This window comes from Quercus suber, unplaced genomic scaffold (genome assembly GCF_002906115.3).
Source record: "Quercus suber isolate HL8 unplaced genomic scaffold, Cork oak 2.0 scaffold_15, whole genome shotgun sequence".
Classification (NCBI taxonomy): Eukaryota; Viridiplantae; Streptophyta; class Magnoliopsida; order Fagales; family Fagaceae; genus Quercus; species Quercus suber.
Genome location: NW_027069480.1, coordinates 2,189,276 through 2,201,006, shown reverse-complemented (window position 1 = coordinate 2,201,006; position 11,731 = coordinate 2,189,276). Strand labels below are relative to the sequence as shown.

Here is an 11,731-nt window from a genome sequence, read left to right as displayed (position 1 = left end):
GGCTCACCATTACTCTTGTAAAGTAGTCACTAAGGAAAATTTTATTTTGGTTTGGTAATTGGCTTCCTTGTGGACTTGTAAGGAAAATTCTTGCAGGTCCTCTTATTGAGTTGGAGTTCAATCTTAAAGTGGCGGACAATCTCTCCGCTCAGGAAAGTGGGATTTCAAATGTAGTAGGATTTTCTTTAAAATTCCTAACTATTACAAACAAGTAATCCAAGTCACTAATTTGTCATAAATCCACCTTCCTGGGATTAAAAAAAATGGTAATTTTTTAGTCTAGGCTGCCTTTTGATTCCATAAATAAAATAGCCCCAATGATAAGTATTAGCAGATTAGAAATAAACGACATGTCCAATATAAAACAAAATCAAATATGAAAAATAACAATTTTGAATTATAAAAGACTAAAATAAAAATAAAAAATTTAAGTACAAAAGTTTTATTTTAATACATACATATATATATATATATATCATAATTTAAAAACCTATTTACAGTGATCTTATCAAACGCAAACGTATGCTTTGATCAACTTCCAGATGCTCCAACGAAGAAAATAGTGTAGTTTTGAATGAACTCAATAATTCTGCCTTTCACTATCCAATATGGTGAAGAAAAGCAATGGGAAAGAAAGGAAAAAGACGAGGAAATAAAAAAGTTACAAGCTCCTTATCTTTGACAGCTGCTGTCCTACTCTCGTAATCCGTGATTCATTGGCATTTTCCTAGTAAGAATTCAGAAGATTCGTTCCACATTGTGGATCCAGATTTTTCAGAAAGCAAAACAATGATAATTGTGTAGTGAACGAATTGTTTAGCATGTGGTCACCCATATTATGAATAAAAAAGGTTAACCCAACAAAGACTTCCATGTTTATTTAATTTATTTATTTTGTTCATGGAAGTGTTTAGAATTTTTCGTATATTTTTTTTAGAGTAAATAATAATATTTATTAGAATACATACGAAAAAAATAATAATTATACTGAAATTATAACACATTACATAACCAGATTTTTCGTTTCACATTGAATGGTCAACTACAAAGGTTAGACTTTTTTATAGTTGTAAACTGAAGTTATAAATAGTGGACACTAAGTAATTACAAAGATAAATCTCTTATGAGTCTTTAATCTAATATATACATTAGGGAATTACAAAGATGAATCTCTTATGAGTGATCTTAATATGTTGCTTAAATATTTAAATCTAGAACTTCATGAATCTTAAGATGTCTGGAAAACTATTGTAACAATCTTTTGAGATTTTCAACTTAAATTGGAAGCATATTATAAATCTCACATATATAGTTGTATACTCAATCTTTTGAGTTATATGTGATTATGCGCCCCATACATACTTTTTGGCAAGATATATATACATGTAAAATTTAACTTGAATGTATTAATTTAATAAATAGTATTAGGTGAAAATAGCCTTGGAGATGTTCAATGCCAATGAGAAAAATATTATTATTATTATGAGTTATGATATCAATAATAATTAATATTAATCTAGTCACATTGATCCTTAAATTTTACAACGTAAAGATCATATAGTGATTTTGTTTTTCAAATTAAGGTGAGAATGATGTGAACAGCAACACTACACTTTGTAGCCAATTAATCTTGACTCATCTACTTTAAAAAAAAAAAAAATTGGACTCAAATGACATTCAAATATGATTGTGGATTCTGATTCAAATAGACATTTTATGCATATGTACTTTATAAAATAAAAAAGATATAAGAAAAACCTAACTGTCTTTTCTCTTTTGTAGTGATATTTTGAGTTAAGTAATGTGTTTAAGTTTTGTAAGAGAGTGTAATTAAGTGTGTTTTTAATAGTTAGTTTGTTTTTTTTTTTAAAAAAAAATTCATAATTATTTTTCATTAAAGAATATGGGCTTATGATATGGCCCAGAGGTTAAATTAGATTTTCTCTTCGGATAAAATCATAAACCCGTAAATTTTTAACATTTTTTACAACTTATTAAAGTGGTTACTTTTGATTGAAGACCTTATTAGTTATTATTAGACAATCGGTCTAATACATGTGTGTAGGCTAAAAACTGAGAAATATACATAACGTGAACCCAACCAAAAGAAATTTGGGATTTTTTTTTTTTGAAACCAATGAAATTTGGGATTAAAGTAAAAACAAACTCTATAATTTAGAATGTATAACAAAATAATTCATAGTATAATTTTAAAAGTAATCAATTAAATCTTGAGCTTTGAAAATTTAACAAAATGTACCCCGACCCACATTAAACCCCAAAGACAACATTATTCTACTTAAATTGGCTGAGATTTAATTTAAAACTAATTTTTTACTTTCATTTTTATATAATTAATTATATAATATGAATTTTACATGTGAACAAGTTCTCTCTCTCTCTCTCTCTCTCTCTCTCTCTCTCTCTCTCTCTCTCTATATATATATATATATGATAAAGCTCTAAATTAGATGTGATAAAAAAAAAAAAAAAAAAAAAAAAAAGATGGTGACGCTTTAACTAACTCCTACATCTCCTGATATCAATTACCCTTAGATCTCTTTACAAAAAAAATTAAACATATATATATATATAGACCTCCAAAATATCAAGATGATTCGAGGTATGAAGGTCAAACATGGTCATTTTGCGTACCAATTTTTTCTCCAAGAGAAGATCTCGTTTTGTTTAAGATAAGGGTTAGGTTAAGCCAGGCACGGAGCCATCATTGCACTGGGGTCAAAGTCCCCCTATTTATTAATTTATTATATACACACACACACTAACTTTTAGTAAATTTATTCTATAAAATGACATTTCGTTTTCTTTAAATAATATTATTGATGAGAACCAATTATGCACGAATACACATGGTTCTACAATGCCGTTTTATTTCTTGATCCTATTTATCTTCTAAATGGTGATCTTATTGTTGTGTTGCACAGGTAGAAAATACAAAGATAAATAACTATCCAAAGGGACATACAACTAGAACCTTAAATGTATAGATGACTTCATAAATTAGGGACAAAATTGAGAAATGCCCCATTTGGGTAAAAATAGTAGCATAATGCCATTTTCTCCAAACTATATAGGGAAATGCCCCTCTTTTGTAACTCGATTTTCTCAAAATCGAGTTATAAAAAAAAAAATTCTGGAGCCCTATAGCGGCGTTTTTAAGGACCTATAGTGACATTTTTAGGATCTATAGTGACGTTTTGTAACTCGATTTCCATAAAATCGAGTTATAGGCAATTTTTTTAATTTTTTTTACTTATAACTCGATTTCTTATAAATCGAGTTAAAAAACGCCACTATAGGTCCTAAAAACGTCACTATAGGCTCCTAAAAAACGCCGCTATAGGGCCTAACTCGATTTTGAGAAAATCGAGTTACAAAAGAGGGGCATTTCCCTATATAGTTTGGAGAAAAGGGCATTATGCTGCTATTTTTACCCAAACGGGGCATTTCCCAATTTTGTCCCATAAACTAGTAATGGATGGTCTCTCTCTATTTCAAATATTATTAGGTTCCTGTGTTGCTTAAGTCCACATGAAAGCTTTATAAAGCCTTTTATGAAAGGTCTTTTTGAGCCTCATAGCATGTTGGCTAATAATGTGTATGTTTTGTTGGTTGTAGTTTAGGTCCTATCTTTGTTGTTGCTCCATAGAAGAAAAAAAATGTCAACATTGCCTAATTAGCCCATTTTAATTCCTGAGAACTCATGCTGGATGATTCAAGTAAAGGAACTAAGGAAGCCCTTTGAGAAAAATGAAGTTCCATGATTGTTCAAAGATAGTAATAGTTGATGTATAAATCCCATCGTGGCCCACTAATTATGTTGTTCCCGATACTATTGTATGATCTATGGACATTCATTATGGTTCTGCAAAAGAAAAGTTTTTAATTTAAAATCTTGTATTAGAAAAATAGTTAGTGACCTAGATGTAATACCATCGGTTGTGCAATGCTTAATTTCAGTTGTTCCCTTGCAACTATTGTTAAATTGTTGTTGGCTAGAATTGCTGATGCACAGACATTGCTTGCAGTTCCATAGGCTTGTTGACAAGGTAGAATTAACTGTCATTTGGAAGTAACGCATGTTAGATATATCGTCAGATCCTTGATTTTCCATTACTAAAGGGCTTTTGGTAGGCACATGCAGATGTTCTATAGCAAGGTTGGGTTGTGGACCTTGCTTCTCGAAAGCATTACACCATCAAGGGAGTCAAATTGTAATGCTTTCCAACTATAATTATCATCTACATGTCAACGGGCCAAGCAATAAAAATGCATAGCAAAACCATGTGTATTTGTGCACAATTGGTTCTCATCCATAACAACAAAACAACAAAGCAGGAGTTTTGTTATTAATCAGAGTTAGGCAGGCTGTGGCTTTTTTTTTTTTTTTTCCTTCTTTTTTTTGCTGGCAACCTAGTCAGGAGATGGAAGAGCTATGGAGAAGATAGAGAGAGAAACGTGCAAAGAGAAAGAGAGAGAGACGTGTAAAAATATTTTTGGGTTTAGAAATAAGTATAGAATGTACGTATTAAATAAGGAATACTAAATAGAATCAATTAGAATATTAGCATTAATGAAAGTATTTTTTTTACCGTTAGATCTACTTAAATCCAATGGTTTAAAAAAATGTGTAACTTCAAAAGAGTTACACATTTTTATAACCTTTGATTCTTATAAAATCTAACGTTGAGAAAGACACTAATTTTCACATCATTAATATATTAAAATTTAATTACATAACTGCCCCCAAAATTAGTGTACATCACTTTATTATTCATTTTTTATAAATTTTATGCACCTTCTCTCTCTAATTCATCTCTTCCATGGCTCCACCTTATTACGTGGGCCACAAAACCAGCAAAGAAACAAAATATGCTAAACAGGGGCGAAGCCACATAGTGGCTTGGGGGGCCCAGGCCCCTACCAAAAAAAAAAAAAAATTCCATATGTGTAACTTGAACCCATATATCTCTCTCTCTCTCTCTCTCTCTCTCTCTATATATATATATATATATTCCAAAAATGCTATCCATAAATTTTGTAACGAATGAATTAAATTTTATCGCATCATTATTAATTTAAATAGATATTAAAAGAATGGTAGATAAGGTTTCTTTATATATTAACAACCTAGTAGTTTATAAAAAAAAGAAGGGGGGGGGGGGAACCTAGTAAAATTTGATTCACTTCAAAATAGATGGATAGGATATTATAAATTTCAAATTAGAGTCATGCTAAAAACCTTAGAGGACTCTAATTAAGTCATAGCAAATCTTTTTAAGTAAATAAAAAAAAAAAAAAAAGAAAGATCTATGCTTTTGAAGATTTTGACAATTGGGCTTAGTTGACTCTGAACTTTAGGAAGTAACATGAGCCAACCGAAAGAAACTTGGGATCAAATAAAACACATATTCTCTTAGGTCTCAAATGTGAAAAATTCTCTTATAAGCTTGTCTCATGTAGTGTTCCTTCTCGTAACTTGTGGGTACTACATATATATGGGATCTATCAAATATGAGAGAAACATTTTATGAAACAGTTTTACGAGATACTTCACCTCAAATGGAATGCATAATTGCAGCCCATGTCCAACTTTTAACTCCTCTCTATGGCAAGGTGCCTCATTCTTATTAACTATGTTTTCTTGACAATACTTATGTATATAGTACAAACTATCATTCTCTTTAAGGGTCTATTTGGATACTACTTATTTGCTAAAAATTAAAAATCTATTGCTAAAAATACTGTAGCAGAATAATTTTTAAACTATGAATAGTGCCGTGTGAGACCCAAGAATGCATGGTTATGTGCATTTTTCACATTTTTGGCTTGATTGTGAATAGTGCTGTGAGACCTAGACAAAAATACAATCGTAAACGCACGCTTAGTCCAGTGTGTGAGCGGATTGATTAAAAGTCATGCTCACTTTACTTTCCTGGAAATTAGTCACCAAGGAAAATTTTATTTTGGTTTGACAACTGGCTTCCTTATGGATTTTTAAGGAAAATTCTTGTGGGTCCTCTTATTATTTCTCCTCATTGAGTTGGAGTTCAATCTCTCCACTTGGGAAAGTGGCATTTTAATTGTTGTAGGATTTCTTTTGAAATTCCTACCGATTAAAAACAAGTAATCAGAGTCACTCATTTGTCACAAATCCACCTCCCCAGTATACAACTTTGGCCCTCCAACTCAGGCACTTTATAAGTTTAGGCTGCCTTTTGATTCCTTAAATAAAATAACTACAATGATAAGTGTTACAGATTACAAAATTACAAGTAAAAATAAACAATATGCCAATATGAAACAAAATCAAAATGAAGAATAAAAATTTTGAAATATAAAATACCAAAATAAAAAATAACAAAAACTTGATGTACAAAAGTTGCATTTTAATATATGGGATTTACTAGCATGTGTCTTAGGCATATATTAGTAAATTATTTTGAAAATTTTTTATAAAAAAATAATTCACTATTTTGATAACTTTTTAAATTTTTCATAAAAATTTCTTAAAATAGATGTTTTAATGTATATCTTAAAGGCATATATTAACTGAACTTTTAATATAAAGAATATCATAATTTAAAAATTTTAAAGTACATGTCAACCGGACTCTTAATATATTATATCATAATTTAAAAATCTGTCTACATCAATCTTATCAAAAGCAAACGTAGGCTTTGATGGGCGCAGGAAACATGTCATGTGATACTGGACAGAAGCCGGACCCAGCTTTGGTCAACAGTTTACTTTAATCAACTCGATAATTCAGTCTCCCTCTATGGCACCGACCAATGACTACGGTGAAGAAATCGAGAAAAGCAAGGGGAAAAGATTAAAGAATAGAAAAGAAAATAGTACACTTCAATCAATTCAATAATTCTGCCTCCCACTATCCAATATTGTGAAGAAAATCAAAGGAAAAGACAGAGAAAAAGTTTCAAGCTCCTTTATCTTTCATAGCTGCTGTCTCACTCACTCCCACTCCCATAGTCCCACGACTCTTTGGCATTTTCCTAGTAAGAATTCAGAAGATTCGATCCTCATTGTGTATCCAAAATTTTCAAAAAGCAAAACAATAAAATAATTGTAAAGCGAATGAATCGAGTATCATTGATTGATCACCAATATTATGAATAAATAAGGTAACGGGACAGAGACTTCCGTGCTTTTATACATGTGCTTTTCCTCTGAATTTTTGGATACAAACTTATATTTTGTATTTTTGTGTGAGAACGTATATTTTGTATTTTGGCTAACTACTTTTCAAAAGATTGGAGTTTATTTGGTACATGTATTTAAAAATTAAAAATTATTGTTTGAAAATATTTATAAAAATATTTGTGGATAAAAAAATGTGTTGAAATACGTAAAATGTTGTTTAAAAACTAAAAATGATTGTTTGAAAACTATCACCAAACACCCCCTTCATATTTGATTTTCAGTTGTGTGAAAATATTATTTTTTTATTATTTTTTTACTTTTCAAAATATTAATTTTTATTTATTTCAGTTACTCTTGAGACAATAATCAATCTTTAGTTTCTTTAATGCATTATTTTTTTAAAAAAAAACTAAAACACAAAAAAGAACAAAATAATTATTTGGAGAATGATTTTTATTATTTATTGAACTATAGAACATTAATTGGTAAAATTTTTTATTATTAAATAAAAAATTTATGATTTAAATCTATCTATATAAAAAATTAATTAATTTTTTGACTTAGTTATTATAATAATTATAATAATGCAGATGTCATAAATTGAACCGTAAAAAAGATATTTTCGGTTGAGGTCCGGTTGAAAGACTTTTCCTACTCTCCTTTACTTCGTTTAATTTGTCCTCTATATTGATTTTCGCAGCAGCTTCTGTGTAGTCACTCTTCACCCTCTCATTTTAGTTTTATTTTGCTCCACTTCTCAAAACAGAAAGGAAGAAAGAGTTTGATACTTTCTACTTTACGCCATTAATTTTCGTTGCAGTCATCTCTTAGTTTGGTTCTGCTTTGCTCGATCCAGTTCTTTTTTTAGAAAAGAAAAAAAAAATCAGACTTTTTACCTTAATTTTCGTTGCAGTTTTTTGTGTTAGCATCCTATCATTTTTGTTGTACTCTGCTCCACTTTTCCAAAAAAGAAAAAAGAAAAAAAAAAGTAGTTAAGTATTTTAAGCTTCTCATCCCCTGCTCTCATTTACTATAGCGATTATCCTTGATCTGTGAAGTCATAGAAGAAAAACCTACAAAAATTGTAGTGTGAAGGAGAGACTCTCTCCGAGAGAGGTACTTCCTTTTAGTTTCTTACTTTTATATTTTTTTTTCTTCGCTTATACTATCCTTTCCTTCCTCAATTTGATTTTTTGTTGCAGTTTGTTTGCTCTGTTTTACTTATCAAGACTTGTAACGAAGGGAAAAGAAGAAGGTATAGCCAACTGTTCACGGTTACTGCTACTCAGCAAAGTGACTGTCCAAGTGGAAAACAAAACAAGCTGCTCTGGAATAGTTTGAGATCCTAAAGAGAGAGGTACCTTCTTTTTTCTCTTTTCTCATTCGTCCTTTGACATGGTTCTTGCTTTGTTGTGGTTATAATCCCTTTTTTTTTTGGCTAAGTAATTGTGGTTCTAATTACTGTTCCTAATTTGCTGCTTAATTATGGTCACAATAGCTGCTCTTAAAAAGAAAACTAGCATGTAACCTGCATTATCTATAATTCTACATACACTTTAAGATTTGTAGATCCTTTACCTCAAAAAATAAAAAAAAGATTTGTAGATCGTATGTTTAATTGTAGTATTTTAATATTTTTAGGTTGTGTTTTTTTAGTTTAATTTTTTTTTTACTGTAACTTCTATATAACTTAAACTATGATAATTTCATCTAATTTTTTGTTAGCACTTATTTAAAATTTTTAATCATATAGTTTGAAGGAGATTTTTTTATCCTGATTAACTAGTATATACTTAAACTTTGGTCAATAAAAAATTATTTATCATTTTGTTGGGTACTAAATTGAAACTTATTAGTTACACGTAGTGCTTCTAGTATATTACATAGCCCATAAAATGCCACATATTATCCCAAGATTAAGAATGTGGTTTAAATCATAGGTACTTATACAAAAAGAAAAAGGATTACATTAGGTGTATGATTGGTTTTTATTTATTTATTTTATATATGGTTCATTTAATATTGAATTCTTTTTTTTTTTTTTAATAAATAATTAACTTTATAGAAAAATTAAAAATCTTAAATTGGACACGTGGCACAAAATTGGACCTCAATTAAAATCTAATTGAATTTTCTCTTAGCTTTGGTTATATATATATACTAGTATGTAGCCCGTGTTATCGCACGGGAATGGATATATTATTAATCATGAGTTTATTCATGTTTAAAAAACTCAGTTAAGTTTAAATTCATTTATTAACCAGAAAATTTCATTAACAAAACTTAGCAGTATATATTCCAAAAAAAGTTAATATTGACTCAATGTAGGCGCGCACACACAAACCCATCACTATATCAATTAAGGGAATCAAAACTAAATGGAAAAATGACACAGAAAGATCGATGAACCTTGGTGAGGATGTTTATCCAAAAGATACATCCACGCTTTTGAATCTTCAATCTCTATTGGTGATTGAAATTTTCATAGTTAAAAAAATAAATATGTTCCTCAAAAAAAAAAAAAAAAAAAAAGACCTCAAATCTTTGGCATGCCTTTATTACTTTAAATGTTAAGATAGATTTAGTGCAAAATTAATGCAGAATTGTAAGGTTTAATTCAATGGATTGGTTAATTTGATATTTTGTCTCTACACATTTTTCCAATCGATACATTCTCTTCATCAAACTTTTTTGTCATTAAACTTACAGGAAAAATTTTAGAAGAGAAGGAAGAAGAGGTGGTGGAGGAACTTTTTGAGATAGCGAGGATGTTGTGGAGTTAAAAAAAATTAATGACTTTTCGAATAGTAGTACAAACTATTCGGTGTGATGGCCAAAGAGGCCATATGTTTTGCTGCGAGACTGCAAGACCTATAACAATTTGATTGCACATAAGAATCCACCAATCAAGCATAAAAAACAACCTCCCCAAGAGATGTCCTTCATGACAAATTTTGATGGAGCAATTTTTAAAGAACAAAACACATTGGGAGCAGAGTTTTTATTCGAGATGATAATTGGTACTTCATTGCAACATTGAATTGCAAAGAGAGAGCAATTATGGATTAGGTAGAGGCAGAACTAGCAGCTGTTGGCTAGGCCGCTAGGCTATTAATTTTGCAATTGGGATAGGTGCAGGAGATATCATCTTAGAGGGAGATGTAGCAAATGTTATTGACAAGCTAGGATCCAAGGAGGAAGATAATTCATGTTGGGAGTTGTGGTGGAGGAAGCAATACTAAGAATGAATCTGTTCAAGCCATGAAAGGTAAGCTATTCTAGGTGAGAGGCGAATCAGCATGCATATGTATTGGTATGGCTTGCTTATTGATTGGCTAAACGTTTGATGTAATGAATATGAATAGTTTTTAATACAAGTTATCTTTGATTAGTTTAAGGGGGGAAAAAGAGACCAATACCCCAACATACTATCTCTCTCTAAAATGCTTCCAAAAAAGAAAAGTTTCAGCTGCTCCATATACTCTATGGTGGTTTTGATATATGATTCTATTTGTTCCACTTTGTATGTCATTTGTTTTGACTCTTTCTTTTTTTCAATATTATTATTACTACATTTTCATTGATTTTTTTTTTATCCTCCATGGGCAAATGCACTTCCAGTGTGGACCCTTATGATCACTATTACATTTGTAGAATTTTTTATGTCGATATCAATTTCCAGTCATTAGACTTGATTTTATATTGCACCCTAAGCGTGTAATAATTATAATAAATTTATCGCAAAAATAGGTAGGAAGACGATTACTAATCTACTGTCAACATGTCCTTGGTTCATTTACACTTCTAATACCTATTGCATTGAGTGTTGTTATTCTGTCATGAAGTAATAGTTGAATAAATTTATTTTTAAAAATTACTGATTTTATCAAAATTTGTTGTAACTTCAGTTATATATATTTTTCCCTAGAGGATATTAAAAATAAGCAAATATGGGGCTTCATCGTTTCAGATTAGCTTTTTACTTATCTTAAATTCTTAATCGTGTATAAGGCAATAATCAATTAAGTAGGAGCCTATGTTGCCAAAAATATGTGTCATGTATCTTTCTATTTTGAAAGAACGACATTCTCTTTATTTAGCCTTCATGGCTACCATTTTAGTTTGAGTAAACTTAACAATTTAAAATATGATCATTAGGTTCATATTCTTTTGTATATTAACCTTAACAAATTATATTTGCTCCATCTTCAATAACATGTAATGTAATTGAAACTAATTCCTCAAACATTAAATCACATAATGAGTATTATGTATGGTCTTGAGGATAATTTCTTATAAAATATTTTAAACTAACAACTATGAAGCATGTATAAAAACACGCACAAACCCATCTCTCTATGGTCAGGTTCTCTCTCTCTCTCTCTCTCTCTCTCATTACCCTTATTATGTAATCTAAAAAAAGAGATTGGAGAGAATTATTTTTACCAACCATATAACTTCAGAGGTTTTTTCTTCGCACAGATGCCCATCATGTTACAAAATGACCCATCATAAAACTACAACTCTAAGGTTTTTTATTTTTTAT

General features: G+C 29.9%; 1 protein-coding gene across 2 annotated transcripts in view; it reads left to right on the top strand.

Moving 5' to 3' along the window:
- Positions 1-7,554: 7,554 nt before the first annotated feature.
- Positions 7,555-11,731, top strand: part of LOC112006682 (disease resistance protein At4g27190) — an 18,773-nt gene continuing 14,596 nt past the window's right edge. For both annotated transcript variants that reach the window (XM_065781840.1, XM_065781834.1), the window contains exons 1-2: positions 7,555-8,301; positions 8,388-8,542. The gene's annotated coding sequence lies outside the window, so the exon portion shown is untranslated. The remainder of the gene's footprint in view (positions 8,302-8,387; positions 8,543-11,731) is intronic.